Raw genomic sequence first — 27526 nt, 5'->3', positions numbered from 1 at the left:
CCAGGCCCCATTCACCAGGACGGTGATTTCAACTGGGGTTTATGCAAACACCGTGAGACAAGACTGTCCAGTCTCCTAGAGCACTTGACACCATTCCCTTAAAATCACATTCCATGCCATTGTAGTGTAAAATGGATTTTGTTTGAAAAAAAAAAATGTTCCTTTGAAAGTCGGTAATCTGTACATGGCTGTCATCTCCATTAACAGCTCTTTGCGGAGAAGTCCTGTGTCAGGCACCCAGTGAATAAGAGAGGCAGCTGTGAGGTTCTGTGGATGATGGAAAAGTCAGGAGACCGAGTTAATCCTGACTGCCACTCAGAAGCCGGGTGAAGAAGGGCTTCACTTCCTCCCGTAACACAGAAGGCTGGCTGTGTACGGTTGCTTCCAGCTATCACATATCATGAGTCTGAGCTAACAAAGCCCCTGGAGACAAAAGGGGCGGCAAAGCTTTCCCCAGATGCAGGGGCATATGATGAGCGCAAGCCCCATAGCCTTGTAAAGCCCACGTTCCGAAACGATGGGCAGCTCTGCCTATTATTCACAATAGACTTCTGTGAAGGGAGGAGTGTGAACTGGGTTTTGTGGGAATGGAGGAGAGAAGCCTTTTTCTTGCAGTGGAAGGAGATTAGAGAAAGGAGTCTGGGAAAAAGCTTACCTGCTTGGAAAATATCAAGATCTGCTCACCAGGGCGGAACATGCAGTAGCGGTATATTGAACAATGACAACAAAAAATAGCCTGCAATGAGTTAGTTCAACAAATATCTGTGGGCAGCTGCTGCGGGTCAGGCATAGGCTGGTAATGGGAAATCAAGGGGGCTTCTCCCTGGTCCCTGTCCTCAGGGAGTTTCCAATCTAGCCATCAAGCTTCTAGCAGGACAGGTCACTAGAAGCCTCCAGACTTTTGGGAGAATGACAGCAGTGGAGAGACTCCCACATTCAGGAATAGTCATCTAGGTCAACGCTAAAGATCTTCAGTGCAGAAATGAGCCGACCATAACGCTTGTGATGTAGAAGAGAGGAAGGGAGAGGAAGATTACATCCTTTCTTTTAAGATGACTGATTCCTTTCTCTGGGCTCACCCTTGTGCAAACCTCCTGCATGCTGCTGAAAGGGGGCTTTTCCTAAACTATGGACAGCTTTGGATAACTCCTCACAAACTGTCATTGCTTCTCCATTTGCTGCAGAAAACTCTTAGTGTGGCACTCAAGGGCCTTCACAGAATGGCTATTTTTTTAAAATTAATTAATTAATTGGCTGCGTTGCATCTTCGTTGCTGTGCGCGGGCTTTCTCTAGTCGCAGTGAGCAGGGGCTACTCTTCACTGCAGTGCCCAGGCTTCTCATTTCGGTGGCTTCTCTTGTTGCGGACCACAGGCTCTCGCCACTCGGGCTACAGTCGTTGTGGCTCGTGGGCTTAGTTGCTTTACGGCATGTGGGATCTTCCTGGACCAGGGATCGAACCCATGTCCCCTGCATTGGCAGGAGGATTCTTAACCACTGCACCACCAGGGAAGTCCCAGAATTTTCCTAACCTCACCGCCCCCGCCTCATCCTTCCACATCCTGGGATTGTATCCTCGTGCCTGTTCATGCTTTTGCCCCTTTCTGATGGTCTCTGCTCCCTCTTCTCCTTAGAGGGCCAACTCAAATCTTATCTCTCCTGGGAAAATTTCCCCCATCTTACAAATCTGTTTCACTTAACTCAGCAAAACATCCATTGTATCCCTTTTCTCCCAGTGCCTAACACATTGCTCTAGACACATAGGCATTCTTGTGAGCTAAATCCTCAGAACCTGAAGGGGTTTGAATGAAGTTGCTAGCAGTGACTCTAATTTGCAGACTAGAGTTTAATCTTGCATGCCAAGCCCTGTCCTCTGATGATGCGGAGAAGGATTTTAATGCAACATTCTGGTCTAGCAGGAAGAGTATGGTGGTTGATTAATGACATCTGCCACAGTCACAGGAAGGGGTGGCAGCGTGCATGCCATTTTTCCATTATTTCACTAGAAGCTTCCAGAAGGCACACACTTGTTGTTGTTGTTAATATAATATAGTCAAGGCTGTTGATTTTTTTTTTGTCAGTATAATATGGAGGCTTCCACGTGTATCATTCGTAACTCTGGCTAAATAAAGAGAAGAAGATCTTTAAAACACAGTGCAGCTGGATTAAATGCCTTCCACAGATATTTTACAGCATCGAGGCATTATTCTTATGTGGGCCCTTCGTTTGCAATGTTGTGAGGCTTAAATGCTGCTGCCTGTCTGCATAGCTGACCCTGCCTGATACCATCATCTACGTTCAATGAATAACATGTCCTGAATTCTTAACAGTGAAGCACAATCTGATTTTTAGCCAGCAATTTGGAGAGCAAAGTGCTCTTACAAAAGACCAAATGTACCTCTTCCCGTCCTTATTTGACTGGGTGCCCACAGTGAGGAAATTTGCGTCTGAGCTCAAGACAGTTTCCCAGTCTATACAGACACTCCCTAATGAGGTTTCTAACCCAAGTCGGTGGTCCACACAGTGCCCTGTGATCACAGTCAACTCAGGTAAAACAAGGATACCTCCTGAGTTAAGATTGAAAGCAGTTTTATTCACTCGAGTGTATTTTCACTTTCTCTGTAGACTCTGAAAGTGATTATCTTCCCAATCAAGGAACATCTACTGCAAAGGAATGCAATCCATGTAAAACCCAAGGGCACACGCTTTCTCTAACCAGAAACATATCTCACACTGCAGAGAGGCCACCTGGGATGTCACCACTGCCAAGGGACAGGGGAGGGAACCAGAATGGAGCCAGGATGCCAGCGCTCTGCTGGAAGGGAGGTGGCCGCGTGTTTGAACTGATGCTTTTGAAAAGCTCCTGCTGGGAAGACCCCGGGAAGTGCTAATGGATGTAATGAACCAAGACTCCCAGGGAAGCCGGGGAGAGCAGTCCCATCAGCCAGATCATTTAAAATGAGAGCAAGGAAAACACTTCGGAGGAGGAACACAGTGGAGCCCTTCAGCGCGGCCCAGGAAATGGGCGAGAGCCCCTGAAAGCAAGGGCTAGTCATCAGCCCGTGAGCCCTGAAAGAAGATACGCGGTGTATTTCCAGCACAGAGACCGAGGTAGGTGATTAGCTCCAAACAGGAGTCTCCCACCTGCTTTGGAAAGGGGTCTGGGCTGGTGAGGACAGTTTACCAAGGCAGACCACAGTGAAGGGGGAAGCACAGGGCAGCTGAGGCTGGGTCCTCACACAGACCCCCTCTCCCTTCCCTGGCCGCCTCTGCCTCACCTTGACCATCTTTTCCTTGTCTGCAGGCATTCAAGTGGGTGCCTACTGCCACCTTTGCTGCTGTATTTGTTCCTGATTGCTGCTGTAACAAACTACCACAAACCGGGTGGCTTAGAACAGCACACATTTATTCTCATACATTTCTGAAGGTCAGGAGTCCAAAATGGGTCATATTGGCCAAAATGAAGGTGTCGGCAGGGCTGTGTCCTTTCTAGAGGCTCTAAGAGAGAATCCATTGCCCTGTCTTTTTCATCTCCTGGAAGTCATCTAACTTGTTTGGCTCACACCCCTTCCTCCATCTTCAGAGTCAGCAGTATAGCATCTCCAAATTTCTCTCTGACCATTCTGCACCTCCCCTCTTTCCCCACAGAAGGAACCTGGCAATTACATTGGGCCCACGTGAATGATCTAGGATGATCCCCCATCTTAAGATCCTCAACTTAATCACATCTGCAGAGTCCTTTCTGGCATGTAAGGAAACATATTCACAGGATCCTGGGGCTAGGATTGGCCCTCTCTGGGGAGCCATCATTCTGTCTAGGGCATCCTCTACAATCTAACCTCAGCAGCCAGCGTGGCAGAAATGCCAGGCTGTCCCAGGAGCTGCAGCTCAGGAGCCAGGTGGGCCTGGGGGATGGTGTAGCTGGCGTTCTTTACCAGTTGGATTGTGTAGCTAGTGTGCCCTTACTCTACCCACGGCACCCATCTGGCTCACTGTCACCCTGGCTCCTGGGCAGCCTGGAGCTTCTGGCACCTCGTGGGTAGACAGTTTGCCTGGAGCTTGGACCCGCTGCCTGTACCCATGCAGTCGGGCGTGACTCTTCCCTTTTATGCTTCAGGTTTGGGGCTCCCCTGGACTTGACAAATGTAGACCTAATAAGTCATTTTCCCCACCCACTGCTCCTCATCCACTTGCTAGAAGAGGCCTTTGAATCACCACAGCACAAAGGGCCATCTGAGTCTCGGCACACCCTGGCAGAAATTAAAATGTATTTTCAGTGAAAGCAGTGTTCACAATCACGGAGAGAATCGCCAAGACCTGCCCTTCATCTTAAACTTTGCTTCTGTGGTGCAAATGCTGCTGGCCAGCAAGTATTCAGCAGACATCCCAGTCTGAAGGATCGTTTTCCAGCTCCCGTGCTGAAGTTATCATTTCACTGCATCATGTGGTCTACACACATGCTTCCATCATCACTCTGGTAAATTGCTCCCTTTCTAGGAGTTTCACTGTTTCAGTGGTAACTTCAGGTCCCTCATGATGCTGGGGAGACTCTGCACGTGCCCCTTCGCCTTGTAGAAAGAACGTACAACATTGGACCTCAATGTAAGGTTATATAGGAAGAGCAGAGAAATACAATGAATGGGCAAGTTGTTAAATTTGCTGCAGTCTTGTACAGCACACGAGGGAAGTAACCAGTGATTCAGTCTGGGCCCCAAATCAGACCTTCCTGAATTTTGATCTGAATTCTGCCATTTCTGACTGTGTGACTCAGACAAGTAGAAGTGTAACCTCCTGTGTCTCAGCGTCTCTGCCTATAAAAAAAAGATAAGAGTAGCACACGCCCAACCCTGTCTTCCTTGCTTGCTTCAGACTAGAAGCGGAGAATCACAGACATGTGCTTTCCCATTCTCCTTTGCTGCTAGAGGTGACCTAGTCCCGACCAATGTGCTGCTGGAGAAGTGGAGGAAATAGTTTCCTCTATAATAAAAGACATGGGAGGAGAGTCTTCTTTCTTTCACATTCCTCTCTTTCTGCTGTGGATGCTGTCATGTGGGAAGATGATGTCTGCGGTTGCCATAGCCACATCACCATGAAAAGGAGGCCAAAAGAATGTAGAGATGCTCGCCCTGTGCCCTGACATCACTGAGCTGCTGAACTTCGCTGGCACTGCTCATCCATCCTTCTGTCAGGTGAGATGATTAAATGACTCTTCAGTGTAGGCCACTGTCTACTGAGTATTCAAATTCTTGCAACTTAAAGCGTTCCAACTGATACAAATTCCTATCTCAGGGAATCATTGTAAAGAAGAGCTGAGATAGTGCACGTCAAGTTCCTGGCACAAAGCTATCATTCTATAAATGGTAAACTATAATCATTATTACTAATACCTGGGGAAAATAAGGATCTACTATTATTTGCTTTAACTTCCTACTTTTCAACATTGCTAGCTCACCAGTTTATGTTTATGCTGGGAAATGAGGTGAAGTCTCATAGGCTCAACTACATGTGCTGAGTAGTTTATGTCCCTATCTGGGCTCCTGGAATAGGAGTTCCTCAGGTCAGGGGCTGTGTCTCATTCATCAGTAAGCTCCATGCCTGGCACGGAGCACCCCGAGCAGAGGTTCTTGGGTGGAAGGATGGAGGGATCAGTGGCTGTGGATGGATAAATGGGTGGATGTGGGTGGATGAGTGGGCAGGTCCACGGCTGCATGGATGAATACGGATGCGTGGTGGGGTCGATGGTTGGATACACAGACGGGGTAACTGGATGGGCAAGTGAACTCACCCCAGAGCCTATGCAGAGTCCCTTCTTACATGGCTTCAGACCTGGGAGTCTCTTATTCTGTATAACAGCAAAAAATGAAAGTGAAAATCACACTTTCATAGGAATGTGGCACTTCTGATTAAAACCCTAACTAATAAGGTTTGACAATCCACACAGGGATGTTTCTAGCTGGGCTAAGAAAAGGGCAAGGCCACCAAAGGGATTTATCCTTTTCACTGTGATGATCAGCATCAGTCATCAAATTTCATTCTACCTCATGTCTTTCTACGCTCCTGCGTCAGCTAGGAATTTCCACTGGCTGCTATTAACAGGCTGGAAATCATGTGTAATAAACATGAAGTTTGGAGGTAGGCAGCCTCAGCTGGGTTGGTGGTTCTGTGTGTCATCAGGAACTCAGGGTTTCTTCTCACTCTTTCAGCATGTGGTTTCCACCTCAAGGCTGCCTCATGCTTCAAGTATGGTCACAGTAACTCCAGCCATTAAGCCTGCCTTCCAGGTAGGAAGCAGAAGGAAGAGAAAAAGAGCAGTTCTCAACCATTTTCCTCTTTAAGAAGCCTTCCTGGAAGTTCCACCAAACAGCATTCATTTATATTTCATCAGCCAGAAATTAGTCAAATGGACACAACTCTCTGCAAGGGAAGCTGGGAAACAAAGTATTTTGGCTGGTGTGCGGCCACCATGCATACAACTCGAGTTCATTACTAAGGAAGTCTGGGAGGATGGAAATTGAATAGGAACAATCAGTTTGCCCCATCTTTACTCTGCCTTTCCCTCTTTCACCCCCAAGAGTCCATCTAAGTTATGGCCTCTGGTCTATTTGAGTTTTGGTACTTCTTTAAATCAGTGTTTAACTTTTAATGTTTATTATCTAGTGTCTATATGGCGGGGCCATTTGTCACGTTGTTAGTGATGCACTTCAGCCAAAACAGACTGAGCAACTTCACCCAGCTAGGCTGCCTTTCACTTTAAACAGAAGCCTAATGCCTCCAGGGTAACCTGCCATTAATTTGCCAGCAACACCAAAGACACAGGTATAGAAAGAGGCAAACAACCCACTACTGAGTCTGTACCATGTCTCATTAAATCCTTCCAACCAACACTTAATGGTAAGTACCATTATTAATCCGCATTTGATAGATGAGGAAATCAAGAATCAGAGAGGTTAAGTAAGTTACCCTAAATCACACAGCTGTGAGTGGGATTTAAACCCAGATGTGTTTTATCCCAGAGCTTTTCCTAGTATATTGTATGTCTTAGTAAGTTCCGGGCTGTCTCCTGAAAATAAAACCAGGCCCAAACTGGAACCCATGGATGTGGGGTGTCTGCCCAGAACCCACCAGCCCAACCTGGTCAGGGTCACTAATTTCAGAGGTAGCTCTTGGCCCTTTGCCAATCTGCAAGACAGAAGCAGGAGGGGTGGTGGAAAGTCCACCATTGGTCTGGTCCCCAGCCTCAGTGCTGCCTAATCTCTTTCCCATCATGGCACATGTAAAAAATGATAATATTTGTACAGCAGGTGAGTAACAGAAGCCGATCCAGGCCCCCTCCTGCCAGAGGATGAGGGGTCCCTGTCTCTTGCCGTCCCCTCTGTCAGGATCACTAATGTTCCAGGCTGTAACCCAGGACCGCACATCCATCTAGCTGTCATTTCTTTTCTTTCCTCCAGTCTGTGACAGCTCCTCTGTCTTTCCCAGTCTTTCATCACCTTGATGCTTTTGGAGCATTCTCATCAGTTATTTTTGTAGAATATCTCTCAAATTGGGTTTGTTTGATGTTTTCTTATGATTGGATAGAAGGTGTGTGTTTTTATCAAGAGTACATAGAAAAAAAAAAAAGAGTACATAGAAGTGATGTGCCTGTCTCAGTCCATCATATCCGGGGGTTGGTGATGCCAGTGTGTCTTTTAACTGGTGAAGATGATCATGAACATTTAGTTAAGGTGGTGTCTGCTGGGTTTTTTCACTGTTAAGTTATTGTTTTCCCTTTATAATTAACAAGTGCCTTGGAGGAGATGCTTTCAGACTATTCAAATAATCTGTTTCCCGCCAAACTTCTGCCCAGTAATTTTAGCATCCATCTGTGGGTCTTGCCCATGGTGTTCCAAAGGTGATTTTTAAATGTGTCTCATTCTCTCATTTATTAGTTTTAATTCTTCTGTAAAGAAGAGTCGTCCCTTCTCCCCCTTTTACTTATTTATGCATTTGACAATTTATTTATATCGGTATTAACTCAGGAATATTTCATTCTATGAATTATACTCCAACACTGTTATTGTCTCTTTTGCTGCTCAAGTTGTTCTAACTCTGGCTATTGGGAGCTCTTTCAGATTCACTCCTGTGCCCTTTTGACATGCTGTTGTCCTTTTGGGGGTACTTTCTTGCATTTTGGTACCACCAAAAATGTTCCAGATTTATCCTGGGTTTTCCCTGCCTCAGTCCTATAATCAACCATTTTTCCAAAGGAGCACTGGTTTCCTTTTTAAGAAGAACAGTATTTAGGAAACAAGATCTGGATACTAGGTGGCGTTACCTATCATCGTAAGATAATTCAGAATCAAAACATGATTCTAGTTTTAGAGATGAGAAGTATAGGGATTGGCGAGGTTACACGATTGTCCAATGTTACACAGGCAGAAGTGGCAGAAAAGTTCAAACCAGAGCAGATCCTGCACTCTGAATCTCTCCACTAGTGTAAACGCCTTATTTATGATAAATGTGAGTTAATACTTGGCAGAAAAAGTACAGATGTGCCAGACAGATGTGATTTCTGGCTGATAAAGTAGACATATATAAAATAAATGTCAAATAAAGTAGACATATATAAAAATACACTTGGCATCCAACAAACATTTTTGGATAGATTCTGTTGAATGAATCATTATTATCATCAAATATTTCTTGGTCTCTATGAAATAGTCCTACTGTTCAGCTTCACGTTAATTCCTTTCTGGAACATGGTAGATCACATGCAAAAGAATAAAGAACATGGAAAAATAAAAACCATGGCAGGTTCCCTTTCTGGGTCTCCAGGGTCTTTGGAAGGAAATTTGATGGCAGAGTTCACCCTCCCTTTGCCACGTCGCCCTTGTAAGCCAAAAACCAAGTTTTAGGACAGTGACTTGCGTTTGGCAAGTGGGGAGCAGAGTGGACCTAGCATTGCTGCCTCCAGGCTGGGTCCCATCTGCCTTTGAGCCTCACGATATGATCAATTTCAGCCCCGGGGCAGGACAACAGTGGCTGCAGAGCCTGAGCCTGGATGGACAGGACCACAGTTGAATTCTCAGTACCTTGTGGCCCAGGCCCGTGGGTCAGCTGGGAGGCCTGCCCACACGGCTTGGAAAGAGACCTAGCAACTCTACTCCCTTCCTGTCCTTCCTATGTTTAATTCTCAACACTGAAGACACTCCCTGCTTCAGTAGTGGCCAAGAATCCAAGACACACATTAAGAAGAGAAAGGAAAACATGGTGGCTTGACTGAATGAGCTCAATCCAGAGGGAGGAGACTTGGTTTCTAAGTCCAGTTTTGCACGAACTAGCTGTTTATACCAGGAAAGATCTTTCATCTCTCTGAACTCCACTTAGCTGGCCTCAAAATGATAGGGTTGGACTAGATGATCTCTAAGGCCCAATCCTGCTTTGAAATTCTAGGATGCTTCAAATTCCTTTCCAGAATTTCCCTAAGTGCCATGGGCCAGCTGTGATCTCATTGGTAGAACTCTTGCGCCACCTAGTGGCCAATTCAGAACCCTTTTCTCCCTAAAATGCCTTCTGCTCACAGGTCTTTCACCATTAAAGTAAGAGGACAAAGCCAGTTCAGGCCTTCCTTTGCAGGAGTACGGTGAACTGTCAGCCTGGGGGAAACACATGTTTAATTCACGTCCTAGAAAGATACTTTGTGTGAACACACTGCCTCTTCCTATGGCAAAGGTCTTGGTGTGGTGGGCATGTGCTTCCAAAGCCGGGCTCCTATGTCAGGAACACCCAGCGAGGTGCCCTGACACATGCAATGCAGAGATGTGTTTGGGTTACTTCCTGTGTGATAATCTGTTACACACTGGTCCTAAATGCTTTCAGCTGCTCCGCAGTTAACACTCATTAAGCACGCATGCAGTGCTTCCATCCTGGGCCTTACCCTGCTGTCAGAACCCTCCACCAGACATCTGATGCAGAAAGAGGAGGGAAGGAGCCCTTGGGTGGCTTGCCAACCTGGACCAATCCTTCATCATTTGGAAGCTCCCTCTGGGTTTTGCCTTTTCCTGACATCTCCATCTAAATAAAGACCACTTCTTGGGGTGGGATGAATTGGGAGATTGGGATTGCCATATATACATTACTAATAAGAAAAAAAAATCAAATTGTACACTTTACATATATGCAGTTTATTGTTTGTCAATTATATCTCAATAAAAGTTCTTAAAAATACATACATACATACATACCCCTCCTGAAGCCTGCCTAGCCCGCCTTTGAAGTACCTGAGTCATCCTTGAGCTGCAGTGCATTTATCCCACACATTTGCCAAATGTTGCCACTAATCCTGGAATGACAGACACTGCCTGATGGCTCATCACCTCTTTCATGGTGGCTGCTGTTTTCCTAGAGCCAGAAGTTCCACGTCTTTTACTTTATGTTTCTATATCCTGGTGAGGCAAGTACAGACAGCAGTATTGGTGTCCATTGCACAGGCAAGAAAACCAAGGTCAAAAACAGGTTTGGAGACTCTCCTCAGGTATCCACATAGGGAGTGGTAGATGACACCAGAATGAAGGCTTTTGGACCCCCTGTTCAGCTAAGCAGTGTTTGGGACTTTGCTTTTTATGGTCTCAGCAAGGGGCCATGGGTTTGTTCATTTTCACCGCAAACACCATACCATTCATTGCCTGTGCCTTAAATAGTCCTGTTTTTTGTGTTTTGGAGTTTTTTCATGCCAGGTGAGACAGTGTAGTCAGTGGGTGGAGAGGGCACTGGGATGGGAACCAGAAAGCCAGGCTGGAGGGTGGGGGTGCCGGGGCGTCACAGCTCCCGAGGCTTTTATTTCCTCATCAGTGAAATGAAGAGGCTGGACTAAGGCTCCTTCCCTTCCAGAACGCCATATGTATAAAGAAAGAGCACGTCTGATTTGGAGTGTGTTTCAACGCCTCTCTAACTCTGGGTCTATTCAGATAAAACGATTCAGGGCAGATATCTTTGCCTAGTAACTAAGTATCATTCATCTGAACCATCCAGATTGTTCAGGTGGAGGTATTTCTTTATTAATTTTTAAGCTTTTTCTTTCCTTTTCTCTCTCTCTCTTTTTTCCTTTTTTTCTTTTTTTTTTAATAAATTCCTAGGGCAGTGATGGCAAATAGGTTTCATCTTGAGTGCCCTTCAAATCAGTGGGCATTTGCTGTCGGGAGCTCTGTGATAAGAATCCATGTTCTAAGGCTCTGGGTGAGAGGGATTGATTAGCCATGTCTGCCATGGGATGGGATGGGGATATATGGAGGTCAAGGGCTGTGGTCTGCAACAGCAGTGAAAAAAACAGCAGTGAAAAATTTGAGAGGGACATGGGAAACCAGGGCACACGCAGAGGCACAGAGCTAAAGCCGAGATTGGAACCTAGGCCTCCTCCCTTCAAGTTCAGCTGCCTCCCACCCAAGCCTCCCTCTTAATTGGATGATTTTTGATGATGATGGCAATGGTGAAATTGATGGTGCTGTGGCAGCAGGCTCCCTGCCTAGTCTGAGCAGTTTTGTGTATACCCCACAGATATGTTTCTTCCTTTCTGCAGGACAGAAAGGCATTACACTTGACAGGAGATTGACCTGGTGACTTTAGTAAATGCTCCAAAGGCTCGTGTCCCTATGGAAACATGCCCTCCTCCCCCTGGCCTGTTCTGAGACTTCTAACAGACATGCCTTGTACAAAAGACAGGTGGCAGCAAGGGGGAGAGCATCCGAGCTGCAGGTGGGAGGGCAGAAGGGAGGGGAGGGCAAGGTGACAATGGGACTGGCTTTCTTGGCCTCGCAGAGGGGCATCTGAGTGAACAATGATGGCTCGTGGCCTTCCAAATGGCAAAGGCACAGTGGTGGCGAGCTTGGCTGTGGAGGGGCTGCCCACCCAGATGGACTCACTGTTCTGTGAAGGAACATTCTGTGTTCCCTGGCTGGCAGCCAGCATCCAGCCCATCAGCCTCCCCTGACTGCACATCCAGGGCCCGGACAGCTTTCTCACGGGGCACCCAGAGCTTCTGCCCCAAGCAGATGCCTGGGCTCTATGTTCCCACAGAGCAAGTTGCCTGAGGCGGTCCATCCATCTTTCTCGCCTTCATTTGGGAGACAGCGTGGCTGCCCTGAGCCCATGCAGGAGTCTCTGGCCTGGCCCAGGAGGGAGGATGCTGTCTGGGTGGAGAAGGCAGTCTGGGCCCCAGGCATGGGAGACTCTGGGACTTATCCAGGGACCTTGAGTCTGAAGGCCCTTTTGTTTATGACGAAATAAATCTACCCTTTGAAAAAGCATCCACATTGCCAAAATCCTGGGTAAAGTGAGGGCAGTTGACAAGCTGTTAGGAAGGAATTCCTCAAGCTCTGTGGGCCATGCAGCCTCTCCAGGGAAGCCTGGGCCTGGCTCTCAGTGTGCACGGGATTCCCTCTGCACACACCCTCCCTTTGCAGGTGTGGCAACTCCGCAGTGAGGAAGGACCAAACCAAGTCTCAGAGCCGCAGAGAAGGGGCTCTGGATCCCCCTTTAGGTCTGGGAGAGGCCCGTCTTTTCTGGAGCAGTGAGCCTTCCAGTCCATTCCACAGGGCATGGTCTCTCCATCCTCTTCTCCATTCACACACAGGGCCCACCCAGCCCCCACGGGACTCCGGTCTAACCAAGTAGGCTAGTCCTTTCTTTGTCACCATCTGCATTCATTCCTCAATCACAGAAACCCCAGGAGGCCAGATGTCTGTAGCACAAGGATGTAGTACTGATGTCCACATCATGATAATCACCACAGGGTTAGAAACTGAATATGGTTTGGGTCCTGAGAGACCTTAAGTCACTATCAAAGGTGACCTTGTTATCAATCAGCTGAGACCTGGGACTAAGCTTCTGTCTCCCAGGATTCCACAGAGGACCCTGCAGGAGAGGAGGCAACATTCCGTAGTCCAGGCTAAGCAGAATCCCAGCTACGTGAGCCATCCTTGCCCTTGGGATTGGACCAGGAAATTGTTGTAAGCATTCCTGACCCAAGCTATCTTCTTGTTGGGTTTCTTTACACACCCGGCCCCATTTCATGCTCAGACCTATCACGCTTTCCTCCACGTCTGATTGTAAGGCAGAGGCTGCTCCCGTGTGTAAATACACTCCCTGCCACAGTCAGCAGGAAGGTCCTCAGACAAATAAGCCAACAAGCATCTATTACCTGCTATGTTCCAGGCGCTGTGCCAGGCTCAGGCTCCCCATGGGTCCTCATGAGGCTTTCAGATATGGGGGAAAAATCCATATAAAATGTTACAGGTGCCATGTTAGAATGAAGTATCAGATTTTGCGGGCGCACAAACTAAGTGCAGGAGTTGGAGGGGAGAGGGCGGGAAAGCATCCCACCACCTGGATTGTTTTGGGGATGAAACTTACAACGTGGAGCTCTTCCACAGACTCTTAGATCTGTTTGCCAAGCTTCGGTCCTGATGGTCACAGGCTATCTGCCTGCCATGTCCGGTGGGGACCAGCATCTGGGGTGTGGATTGAGGTCTCCAGGCTTCCAGGAGATGGTTAGGACATCAGATTGTCAGTATCCTAATTTTCCACAGGGGGAACTGTGTACGTCACTGAGAGAGCATCCCCATCTGGTGGGAGGCCACTCCTTCTCTGGCACCACATTGCCCAGGAAATCCCAAATAGACGTTCTCTTCAAGAGGAGCTATGTGTATCTCCAAGCTGGGGAGAAAATACATAAAAGAAACAATCCATCCATGGCCGGAGACCTGAATGTTGCCCAGGAAATCCAGCGAGGTTTGTTCAGAGAGCCACGAACTTGTGATTTTACGTGGAATGGCTAAGGAAAACACGTTCCCTGCACACTTCTGGACCCACCCTGCCACATCATCAGGACAGTTCGGGTTCTCCTTGCACCCAAATCCATGATTCAGGGTATTACAACCCTTCATGATTGCATCCATCCATGGGCTTCCTGAAGTAGAGTCACTGTCCCAGTGATGCTATATCACGTGTGTATTACCATGGAAATACCGCCCATAGCATAGACAATAATTCACAGCTAAGGACCAAAGGCAACTTCTTCCTAACCTTGCCAATCTCACTACCAAGCATGAAACTAAATTCGAATATGAATTATCTAAATTAACTAAACTCTAGCATGAATTTCTAGGTCATGCTAGAGTTCATGGAGCACACTCTCCTTTTTGCCATTTGTTATTTCATTTAATTAATTTTTTCCTCTTGCTCAATTCCTCTGCCCCATGCAGGCACAGGGAAGCCACACATCTGCTTATTACAACCTCTGAAAGTGTTTAGAATTGACAAGCACTTTGCACGTTGGAGAAACCCCATGCCTGTTAGAGGTGCCTCTAAATCAACCTCCACTGGTGGCTCTGGGGTGCGTTCTTGTATCCAGTTCAGCCTCTCTCTGGATCTTGATGAGGTATGTGAACCCAGGAGGCTGGGTGAGGCGGGGCCAGGATGCCGAATGCTCACTGAGCCTCGGTTCCTCCGGCCTCTCCCCAGGCAGCAGCAGGAAGGAGGCAGCTCTTCGTGTCTCCACCCACCAGGTACCCTCCACGGGGCTAGGGCGTGACCAACACAGGTTGCTGCATCTCAGTAGCAGCCGGGTAGAGCCAGGAGCAAAACTCACCTTTGCCTTTACTTATTGAAAATCACGATCTGAGCTGTGTGCTGCCCTTTTTGGTCCTTGAGGAAGCGGCACCACCCATGATGACGTCTGGAGGGAGAGGGGAGAGGGGAGAGGGGTGCCGGAGGCAGAGCAGGGAGCGGAGGTCCCGGTCGTCACTCAGGCTACAACTTTCCAGCAAAGAAAGCGGTGCGTGGGTTCAGATCCCTCCAGCGCAGGGTAGTGTTCACTAGGCACTTGGGGGTGTAGGGCTCCCCAGAGCACAGCTCAGCACCTCAGAGGGCCAAGCCTCTTGGGAACTCTGCTTTTGCCCTGAAACCCGAGGCTTGTCCCGGGGACACAACAGCTCCTATGCCGGACATCCACTTTTAGGTCACGTCCTTGTATGGAATCAGAATCTACTCCGAAGAAACGCCTTGTACTCCCGTGCCTTCAGGAAGCACTGACCTGGTACCCCCCACCCCACCCCCAACGGCAGACACTGGTCTAGCCACCAAGAATCCCGGAGTGAACCCGACACCGTTGCTGTCATCATGGCACTGAGGTTCTCAGGGAAGGCGACGGCCAATCAGCAATAAACAAATGACCCTGTAAGCCAGCATCTGACAGTGATCCCCACCGGGAAGAGTGTAGAGCAAGCTGGGAGGACCCGCGCTACCCCGGGAAGGTCTGCTGGTGAGCTGCCCTTTGAGCGGAGTCCTGCGTGGAGAGCATTTCAGAGGCAACAGTGGCTGCTTAGGAGAAAGAGCATTATGGACACTAAGAAGCTACTACTATTAAGTGCTTACTGTGTATGTTACACCTGTGTGCACCTTACGTACATCGTCTTATTTAATTGTCACAACAGTCCTATGACACTGGTACAATTACTCTCCCATCTTATAGAAGATGAAGCAGAGGCTGAAGGACGACCTAGTTTGCCTAAGATCTCACAGGTAGACATGGCAGAGCTGAGGCTTGAGCCTGTGTCTGGGCTGAGTTCAAACCCCCACGTTCCCAGCCTCTAAGCCACATCTCTCTGTGCTACTGCAGCGGAGGGCACTCCCAGGCCCACAGGGCTTTGGGTGGAGGAAAGAATATTTCTGAGGCTGTGTGTTGCCTGGAAGATGCATTGCTCTTTGTGCAAATCACTATCTTTTATGATTGTTTTCTTTCTCTTACCTGGAAACACTGTCCAACCAAAGCTACTCCTGGGGGTGGCTTGCTGAGTCTTTTCTGCTTCACTGTTCTGTGAGGTACACGTGGTTGCTACCAGGATGCCCACATGTGCCGCTCTGGTCCTCAGCTTTATTTCAGGGCTTCCTGGGGGTGCCAAAAAGTTGAGCAGCTCTTTTAAGAACCTGGCATCTGGGATTCACATGTGTAAGTCTGCTTCGTTCTTATATTAGCCCTGAGATTAGAAATAAGGGTAAAGGATAGCCATCTCAGTGAATACTGCAGCAGCAGAACCACGTGGACACAGTGCAGTGTGGTGGAAAGAACAGCAAATTGGAATCGATCAGTTTGTAGCTTTGCAGAGTCAGATAAAAAACAAAAACAAAAAACACCACCAAAAAACAAAAACAGAACAAAACAAAACAAAAAAAACCACACACAAAACACCACCACCAAAACCAACCTGCATGACCCTGAGCAGATAAGTCAATAGTTTTCTCTAAGCCTCAGGACCCTCATCTAAAACATGTCACTTCTTTCCACCCTCTTCCATGTGAGAATATGCTTCTTGGGAAGGCTCTCCTGCATCCCTTCCCAGAAGAGAAGGAAAAAGCACAAGCAAAACTCCTGGTGCAGAGCCCAACTCCCATCTGCTGGATGTGAAATGCCTAGATGCTATAAAATCACCCTGGTATTTATCCATGCTCAAACAGTAATTTTGTGTGTTGGCTCTTCTACTGGCTTCGGGAGGCAAAGCAAGGTCATTGAAGGATATCCCTTCAAGCAGAAGCAGCACAGAAAGCACCCTAAATCAAGATACGTAAGAAACCATCTCAATGAACACATTTTGGATTTGAAAAACTTGACCCAAAATACAAATGTGTGGATGGCTGTTCAGTCATCAAGGTAGGGATTCTGAACCAATCCCTTGAGTCCAGCTTGTGGCTCTGCCACTTACTAGCTGTGTGACCTTAAGCAACTTAATTGACATCTCTGTTCCTTTACTTCACTCTTTGTAAAACAGGGATAATAATAGCACCTACCCCAGAGTTACTGTGAGATTGAATAAGTACATGTGTACATGTACCCAGAGTGTCCCTGACAAGTTAACTGTGGGTTATTTTATAAGGGAAGGACCAGGCAAGTGCTGGTGCTTAATACTGGTTTCTAAAAACAACGACAAAAAAAACAAAAAACAAAAAAACAAACAAGAAGAAGGCAAAGAAATAAGACAAACTAAAGGCTCTTCCAGCTAAAACCACCTAGTTTAGGGGGAAAATTCCAGGCCATGAGAAAGACACTATCACTTAATTATCCAGGGAATAACATTCTCTAGGAAAAGCAACCCAAATGTGCCCAGGAAAAGTGGCTCCTTGGCTGAAGACGCGCGTGGTGGCTCTTGGTTGGGACTGGATGTGGATTAAAGCGCAGCTCCTGGGCTCTCTATCTCGTCTCCGGGAGCAGGAGGAATGTGAAATGCACACTGCATTGTCATTAATTAATTTCTCGAGGGCTGCAGTAATCAGGATGCTCATTAATGTGTTTCAGCCTGCCTTTCATTTAGAGAATGAGTTGCAAATGTAAATGCAGTGCACTTAGAAACCTTAAAAACCATTCAGTGCTGTAGTAGGAGGGGAGACACCCTGGTATGTCTCTAAGGAAAAGAAAAACCCCACAAGGGCTTCTTTAATCACATGAAAGACGAGCAATTCTAACTCGACAGCAGCAGAGGCTCCCTGTGGCTTTTCAAATATTATCATTTGGAACTGGTTGTCCCTCTGCTCTTGCACGATGCTTGAAGATGCCATGCTCCATCCATATTTATATTCCTCTCAGCAGAGAGCCTGATCCTGCTGGGCAGGTTCTGGGGATCCAGGGCTTGGCAGGGCCACTCCACAGGGGCCACCCTGAGCTCATCAGGATGTGCAGCAGAAAAGGCTGCAAGAGGAAGCTGGGTCCCCAAAGGCCCCCCTACCAGAGGCTTGGCTGCTGGGCCAGTTTGGGGCACAGGCTGGTAGTTTCTCTAATTCTTCAAGGCCAACCTTTGGACTACACACACTCTTCCTCGCTCTGATCTTGACCTCCTCTGAGGAGGTGCTTGAAACCGTACCTATTCCCTCGTCTCTGTGAAATCAGCACATTCCAGAGGACCCTTTTGAAGCCCTGGACCCCTTCTTACCCGGCTAGTCCTGTTACACGGCAATAGAAAGGGTTTAGAACAATGACTTGCTAATAGTAAGCCGTCTGTAAGTGTTTATTATTCTTGTTGTGCTACTGTTAGCCACTGGCAGAGAGTGGCCACAGCATTTGGGGCCTCCGTCCCTCCAGTTACACGCATGGGGCTTCATGGCCATAATTGCCATCTGAGTCATCACATAACCAGTCATAGCATCTTGGACTGTGACTCAAACGTCCATCCTTCCTATTTCCCCATCTTCATCTTTGATCCATTTAGGTCGGTAACACCTGCTCTCATTTTTACCCTCCCCCCTGTAGGGGGCAGAGGGCTGGGCCGAGGTCTACACCCTCCCCTCTACAGCAGGACATGCCTCCAGCAGCCCACAGAAAGCAGAGACTCCCCTGGACAGAAAAGGAACACCAAGGAATCTGTGTACATTTCTCTTCCCCAGGGAAAATAAGCATTTGGTCACTTAATACACGCACTGCCCCATTTAACCCTAACCCCACCTCTCCCGATGACCTTGAATACAAGACCCTCACATGGGTCCCCAACCAGCCTTTCCTTTTAAGTTCAAACATCTATTGAGCATCTACCATGTGCCAAGCTCGATGACAAGTGCTAGGGATACGACATAAATGTCTCTACCCTTAGGGAACGTTCAGTCTAGGGGTTAAGCCACACCCCAAAACACAACCCCAACACATGGGAGCACAGAAGAGAGAGTGTCACCCAACCCAGGCTCCCTGAAGGGGATGGAACCTAAGCTTGGTTGTCAAGGACACGTGGCAGGGCCCCAGGCACTGGGAAGTGGGTGGGCATTCCAGACGAGGGCAGGAAACATCATGGCATCAGCCTCCAAGGCGAACACAGTGCATGCCACACAGTAGGTGTATAGCACGCCCACGGAGCTGGCTGATGGTGAGGTGGCAGGCCAAGGGGTGCTGCCAGAGTGTGAACTCTGGGCCCCACTGGGACATGGCACTGAAGAGGGGCTGGAACCCTGAATCTGAGCAGGGCCTTGACTGCCAGGCCCTTATCTGGAGGACCACATCCTACAAAAGTTTGAGGCAAAGGGGTGATGTGGTTGGTATCACATCTTATTCGCTCAGTATTCCCCTACCCCTGAGGAAGACCCCTGAGAAGGCTGAAGAGTAAAGCTTTAAAGATCACAGTTTTATGCGCTGGTATTGCAAGGAGATGTTCCGCAACCATATGAGAGCAAAGCTGTTCCTTTGTTAAACAATTTGATAGCTGGATATCTAATCTTGAGATGCTCCATTGAAAGTCTGTAGGTTGAGGGACTTCCCTGGTGGCGCAGTGGTTAAGAATCTGCCTGCCAGTGCAGGGGACATGGGTTCGATCTCTGCTCCAGGAAGATCCCACATGCCGCAAAGCAACTAAGCCCATGTGCCACAACTACTGAGCCTGTGCTCTAGACCCCATGAGCCACAACTACTGAAGCCCACGCACCTAGAGCCCGTGCTCCGCAACAAGAGAAACCAGCGCAATGAGAAGCCAGCGCACTGCAGCAAAGAATAGCCCCCACTCACCACAACTAGAGAAAGCCTGTGCGCAGCAATGCAGACCCAGTGCAGCCTAAATAAAGAAATAAATAAATAAGTATAAATAAACTTAAAAAAAAAAAGTTTGTAGGTTGAAACTTTAAATCTACCTTAGTTTCTAATCTGCAAATAGAGCTTTCGACTTGTATGGAAAGACTTTCTCCTCCCCAAAGCTGTCCTACTAACCAAGGTTCATTCCTGCCTCCTGCCCTTCCTTAGCCCCTACAATGCAGTGTCACAGGCTATTTGTACACTTATGGGTCTATATTACAATATTACAGCCTGCATCTCTATCAACCTTTCAGATGTAACCTGTTACAGCATAAAGAATTTTGGTTCCAGGCTTTGACACAAATCGGGTCAAGGCTGAAATTCAAAGCAGTGGTGTTTACTGCAGCATCTAGTTTTAAACCTGAACCATGCCTCACTTTTCAAGATTTTTGTTACATGTTAGTGTTTTTTTCTGACGATTAAATAAAATAATGGTAAGGGGCTTACAAATGCTCTATCCATAGTAAGTCCGCAAGAATGTTGCCTCTGTTCATTATTATTCACACAGTTCTGCTGAAGGTTCAAGTCATTTGCCTATATCCGGGGGTTGAGAGAAATTGATCAACTGTGAGAAATGAGTTTGACATTTTTTTTTTATGTTGATTACGTTGGCCTCATTTACCTCTTGTATTGTTCTTTAATGTTTTGTATTTATGTCTTAGGCTAATAAGACTATAAAAAGTTTGAGGGCAGAGATCTTATTGGACTTCTGTCTTTATATCCCTCACAGAACTTAGTACCATTCCTGGCACATAATAGGTGTTCCATAAATACACGTAGAGGGACTAGATGCACACAGGGCTCTATAAAGGAACATTAGCGTGTTCATCACTGCAATACTGGGCAAGTCATCATCTGTTCCCCTGTCCTTTTCTTTGCCATTACTTCTTAGCTCAGAAAACTTAGCAAGACAAGGGTCCTGGGGTGGAGTAAAGGACCCCAAATACTATAGACCATGCCAGCTGCCTGGTTTGCACCCCCCGGCTCATCCCTGGGTCTCTTTCTCACACTGTGCACTGGCCCAGCAGAACTGATGACCTTCTCTGCCCTCCAGGCTCCAGGGACCCAGAGGCAGCACCAGCTCCCAGGCTGTTTCTTGTGCTAAGATGCAAATGACTTCTTCACAGTTCAAGAGCTGCACTGGAGAGGCAGCCCCCTCCCTAAGTCAACTGCAGCAAGTTTGGGCAGATGGGGTTGGCTCCATCTTCCCTTTGAAATAATAGGCCATTCAGTCTTGGGGAGAGAAATGACTCAGCAACCTCAGGGCCATTACGGCGGCTCAAACAGCTGCCAGCCGGGCAGCCTGTTTCAAACAACCAATTAGTATGAGCACCACAAGTTGATGTGAGCAAATCCAGGCACCTCTCCCTGAGAAAACTAGAACGGCACACACGTCTGCATGGAAAATGAAGTTGTCTCACCCTCTGTGGCATTGTTCCACTCCAAGGAACAAGCTTTATTTCTCTCAAAACTTGGCTTTCCTTGACTTGCCAGATGAAAAATGATGTGAAGTTACTGAAATCATCTGCTAAGGGAAATGAATCCAAGTGCAGTGAAAGATGTTTGCTGCTTTTTCAAAGCACATTCGTCAACCCATCTTATAAGCAAGATAGAATCTTGCTACCAGGTAAAGACAGTAATTATTTCAATTAGCAATTGTATTAGATGTAGAAGGTGATGAGGAGTAAAGATGCTGGACCCAGCCCAGCCACTCACCACATATGCTTCTCTTTCCTGTTCTGGCTAAGGCGGCAAATAAACACAGAGTGAATTCAGCGGTGGAATGATGGAGGTTTTCCATCTTAGTGGACTGAATCACAATTCATCCTTCACTGCCTGATAAAGAAGCAGCATAGCCCCGGAGACCACACAGACAAGAGATGCCAATAGTGCTTGGTCCACCCTTGGTCCAGTACTGTCCTTGGTGCCCAGTGACCCTTGCAGAAAATGAAAAACCACAAGGTTGTATGGTAGTTACTGAAACAATGATTTTAAAGATATTTTCAGCGGTATTGCTGAAATGAAATAAGGAACTCCCTTATTGAATAGCTAGATATCTAATCTTGAGATACTTGGTCTAGAGCATTTTTATTCCACATCTTCTTAGATGATTCTTTTTTAAAATTAAAAAAAAAGAAGTTTATTGGAGTATAATTGCTTTACAATGTTGTGTTAGTTTCTGCTGTACAGTGAAGTGAATCAACTGTATGTATACATATATCCCCTCCCTCTTGGACCTCCCTCCACCTCCACCCCATCCCACCCATCTAGGTCTTCACAGAGCACCGAGTTGAGTTCCCTGTACTATACAGTATGCTCCCACTAGCTATCATCTATTTTACACATGGTAGTGTATAAATGTCAAACCTAATCTCCCAGTTCATCCTACCCTCCCCTTCCCGCACTCTGTCCACACATCCGTTCTCAACATCTGCCTTTCTATGCCTGCCCTGCAAATAGTTCATCTGTACCATTTTTCTAGATTCCACATATATGCATTAATAGATGATATTTGATTTTTAGACCATTCTTTTGATTTTAAATACATGTATTTCTGTAATGGGAGGAAGGAAAAGAGAGCAGGCAGGAGATAGAGCAAGGGCCATCTTGTTCTGGAAAGATTTTGATTAAATTGGGTTAGTATGCAGAAAAGACTGAGACAGCTGATAATCTTTTTGCAAGTGTAGCATATTTGAAGTTTTTGCTTTGATTAGTGCTTCTGTGTTATCTGAAAAGTCTATCACTAAAGCAAAAACTGACAGTACTTCAAGGAGTAATTGACAAATCCGTGATCAGAGTGGGATATTTAACACTTTTTTCTTAGTAATTGATAGATCAAACAGCCAAAAACATTTAGTCAAGTTATAAACATTTGGAACAACATAACTAAGTCTGATATAAAGGGCTTCTACAGAGAACTGCACTCAACCACTGGAAAGTATATATTCTTTCCCAAATCACATATTACACTTATGAAAACTGATGATAAAATAGGGCTTAAAACAAATATCAAATCTCAACAAATTTCAAAGAATCAGTAGTATAAGACTGTACAATCATTAACAGGGAGATCAACTCGATGATTGGTGATGACCTAGAGGGTGGGATAGGGAGGGTGGGAGGGAGGCTCAAGAGGGAGGAGATATGGGGATATATGTATAAATACAGCTGATTCACTTTGTTGTACAGCAGAAACTGGCACAACAGTGTACAGCAATTATACTCCAATAAAGATCTGAAAAAAAAAATCAGAAAAACTTACAACTTAAAACCTCCATACATTTAGACATTTCAAAGCGCATTACTTACAGATCCAGAGACAGAAAGCAGCTCACGATTGCCAGGCCTGGAAGGAGAGAGGAATGGGGAGTGACTGCTTAATGGGTATGGGCTTTTCTCTGGAGTAATGAAAATGTGTTGGAGCTAGATAGAGGTGGTGGTTGCACAACACTGTGAATGTACCAAACTGTACCTTTCAAAATGGTTAACTTTATGTTATATGAATTTCCACCTCAGTAAACAAGTGCACATTATCTCTGTTTAAATCCTAATCTGTGGCTACAAGGGTATGTACAGTTTCTGAAACTTTTTCAAGTTACTATGTGTGCATTTTTCTGTTATATGAATATATATTTACATCTTTTTTCTGTTATATGAATATATATTTACATCTTCTATACTATGCTTCAAGAAAGAGTTTTTAAAAAGCAAAAACATGTTACTTAATATCTCAGGGGTCAACAAGAAATCATAAACTGTAAAGAGCGACAATCGTATGACAGTGCACTCAAAATGTACGATATGCAGTGAATTCACTCAGATCGCGGAAAGGCGGCCGTGATAGAGGAGGATGACGAGTTCTCCAAAGTACGTATAAAAGAAAATCTATTAAATGTTTATTTGGTAAAAGAGGAAAGGCTTAAAACTAATAAGCTAAGCATCAACCATAAGACGGTAGAAACAAAACAACAGAATACTCCCCAAGAAAGTAAAGAGAAGGAAACAACCTTAAATGAAAGAAACAGATAATAGATACAATAAAGATGGTCAACAAAGCTAAAGACAGGCTCTTTAAAGAGACTAACCCCTGGAAAGACTGATTAAGGAAATTTTAAAAATACAGAGAGAGAAGGTGCAGATAATATTAGGAATGAAAAAGAAGAATACTCAAGGATCAAAAGGATAATAGAAATATAAGATAGAAAACCTCATGCCAATAAATTTGAAAGTGTGCACTTTAAATGGAAAAAAATCCTAGAAAAATATAACTTACCAATGGTAACTAAATAAGAACTAGAAAGCATAATCAGTATGCTTCCCACAAAAGAAACCTTAGGTTTCCAGAGTTCTATTTGTGAGTCCTAGGAGACGTTTTAATGACAGCGTCAGATTACGACCGGTATGTTAAATATGCAGGATGCACAGGATGCAGGATGCACAGGATGTAATTGAGAAAGTGGTCACATTGTTGCTTCCTACTGTCCATTTAAATCTTCTCCCCCTGCCCTTGGATGAAAACAGACTTTTATGGTTATTATTGAATAATAGACACGCTTATATTTACTTTTAGACATAAACCCTAAATCAAATCAGTAACTTAAAATGTCCAGTGCAATATAATATGCTATGCTTTCAATTTAAAAGTTGACTTCACTCTACCTTCTTTTCCCCCAACTAGGGGCTGTGGCTGGCTAACCACCCATTTGAGGGACAGGAGATGGGAGTCAGAGCTTTCTCTTTCTCTCTTCCACCTTCTCAATCATCCCTCCCGCATCAGTCAGGGTCCAATCAAGGAGACAGAAAACACACCGGTTATTTGAGGAAGAATTTAATATAAAGAATTATTAACTAAATGTAAAGGTACTAACCAGGTAACTGAAGAGACAAGAAGAGGATTCTAATGTATCATAAATGTAGCAATTTCAAGAAGCAGCTACTATCTCCAGGGCTGAAGGAATAAAAGGATGAGGTTAAAATTCTTAAAACTTCAAAGCATAGATAAGGGACCCCACAGAGCTGAGAGTGAGGAGGAAGTGGTGCATGGCTGGTATTGGTATCTCTGAGCTCAGAGAAAGGATTCCATGAGGTCAGGACCCAGACTCTGAAGAAGAGGTGCTGGCCAATAGGCCATTATGTTTCAGGGTGAAGGGGTGGATATGATGAGTCTGGTCCTGCAAGTTTTGTAGAAACTGCAGATTGGATTGGCTGGTGCTATGGAGGGAACTGCCACTGCTGGGGTGAAAAAGTCGTGCCGGTGTGACACTCACAGGGACCATAAACAGACAGAAGTCCACAGGAGAGAAGCAGGGAGGGGCACAGCCCTTCTGTTCCTCCAGCCTTCCAGTCTCCCTCTAGCACCCTGATTGGCAGAATCCAACAGGGAACAGCTGGTACAGCAGAGGTGTCGTTTGCAGGGTTGTGGCCCCAGCATCATAGAGCAGAGAATGAAAGGGTGGGCTTAGAGCTAGAAGACAATAATTTAGAAACTGACACCCCTCCCCCATTCACTCAGCGTTATTTCTGATCCTGTCCAGGTTTGGACGATGGGGAAGGAAGGGGAAGAGAAAGTCTTTACTGAAGTGGTACTGTTATTAGAGAGCTTTGCTCCCTCTGGACCTGCTGGGTATTTAAAGCTGATTCTTTGTCTCATGGAGTGCTTTCCTGTGAATTTCGGAGAACCTGTTTTCTTACCACATCACTGCTGATTTCCTTTGATCTGAATGAAGGTATTGCATTCTAGAAGTTGCTCATTAACCCCCATTTAATGCCAACCCCCCCACCCCCACCCTGGCATCCACTTCCAGTTTCCCCTGTAATGAAAGCTGTTCACCTAATAGCTGACCTGACTCTATTTGACACAATCTAGGAGGACCCCGTGCCCCCTCTTTCATGCATACCTGGTTGCATATGAGCCAAGGAAGCATTCACGCATTCTTTGCCCAGGCAAATTTGGGGAATGCAAGTTGATTCAAGCCCAGCAGCACCTTTCTTTCACTGTAGCCAGCCCTGATCTTGCCTTCCGTGTTCTAGGTAGGAGCCAGACACAAGTTCACTGGACCCACCTGAGCTACAGAGGACTTATATGGGTTCTCCAGGGGAACTATAGAGTCCCTTCTCAATTGGCTCAATTCATACCAGTAACACTTTCCAAAAGACAAAACTGAAAAATATTATTGAGATATTTGCATCAAACTCCTCTCTCTCAAGCCATTTACACACTTAAGAGGATGAAGGGTTGATGTCAAGGAACAAATTCCTGGCTATTTCCTTTGAAAAGGCTCTCTTGGCCTATCATCTCACTTTGGAAGTTTATACATTTTGAATCTTGCTGCTTTAATTGAAACTCAATTGAACATCTTCTTGCACCAATTCTAAATTCTTCCAATTCATCTGTGAGATTAGTATAACATTGATTCTAAAAACAAGATTAGTATAACATTGATTCTAAAAACAAATAAATTATGACTAGAAAGGAAACTTTAAAGGTCAATCTTACTCATAACGAAAGTTGCAAAAGCAAACTATTCTAACAAACTATCAACCAAATCCAGCAGAATATGAAAAAGACACTCTATCACACTAAGGTGGGTATATACCAGGAATGCAAAGTTGGGTTAACATTATAAAAATAATGTAGTTCATTACATTAATATATTAGAGAAGGAAAACCATTTGATCACCTCAAAAGATGCAGAAAAAGCATTTGAGAAAAAGCAACCTAATTTGTGATAGAAACTCTGAAAATTATAATTAAGAAGGTAACTTCTTAATTAAAAGCCAAAACCAAAGACTTATGGAAAATATAATTCTTAATGGTAAAACTTAAAAGCATTCCCTTTAAAATTAGAAACAAACTGAAGATGCCCAATATCAGTATCATTCTATACAACATTATTCTCATGATTCATCAATAAAATTTAAAAGAGAAAATAAATGAAAGGCATATAAATTGGAAAGGAAGAAATAAAATAATCATTATAAGACTGTACCATCATTAAGCAGATGCTGTGACTGCCTGTAGAGAATATCCAAAAGAATCTATTGTCTAATTATTAGAATTAAGAAGGGAATTCAGCAAAGTGGCCGAGTATACCAAAATCAATTGCCTTTCCATACAGCAACCATAAAAATTATAGTAATGTAACTTTTAAAAGATACCATTACAGTAGAAACAAAACTATAATATGATACGGGCAAGAGCTTTATGAAGAAAAATTTTATTGAAAAACATTAAAGAAGACCTAAACTAATAAGGAGATATACCATGTCCATAGGTAGGAAAACTCAATATCATAAATATGTCAACTGTCTGTAAATTTAATGCAATTCCAATCAATATCTCAATAGTTTATTATAGACATTATTAACCTGATTCTAAATTTTACATGGAAGAGCTAAGGCTCACAAATAGTCAAGATACTTTTAAGGAATAAGAACAAGGGGTGTGTGTGTGTGTGTGTGCGTGTGTGTCTGTGATGGGGTGGGGGTGGGGGTTGCCCTGGCAAATACCAATAGCAAGAGTAATACATCTATGTACATCAGGCAATGTGGTACTAGAGCAGTCGGAGAAACAGACCAAAGGAAAGAACACTGGGCCCAGAAATGGAGGCATAAATATATAAAGACTGACTCACCGGCACTGCAGAGCTGTGTGTGTTGGGGGTGGGGGTGGAAATGACTGCTTAATAGATAGTGTGGGAACAAGTGTTTATCCATATTGGAAGAAAATTGATACTGGATTCCTCCCTCACATCATATGTAAAATAAAGTCCAGGTAAAATGACAGACAGTTTCAATGTGAAAGACAAAATTTTAAAAAACTTTATATGTCAACACAAGAATATTTTATGATCTTGAGTAAAGAAGTATCTTTTCAACAAAACCCAGAAAATATAAATAAGGAAAAGATTGATACATTAAAAACTCAAATAATGAATTTCTCTTTCATGAAAGACAAC

Source organism: Hippopotamus amphibius, chromosome 1 (assembly GCF_030028045.1).
Source record: "Hippopotamus amphibius kiboko isolate mHipAmp2 chromosome 1, mHipAmp2.hap2, whole genome shotgun sequence".
In the NCBI taxonomy this organism is placed as follows: Eukaryota; Metazoa; Chordata; class Mammalia; order Artiodactyla; family Hippopotamidae; genus Hippopotamus; species Hippopotamus amphibius.
The sequence above is the reverse complement of the archived record's forward strand: the minus strand, read 5'-3'. Positions refer to the sequence as shown.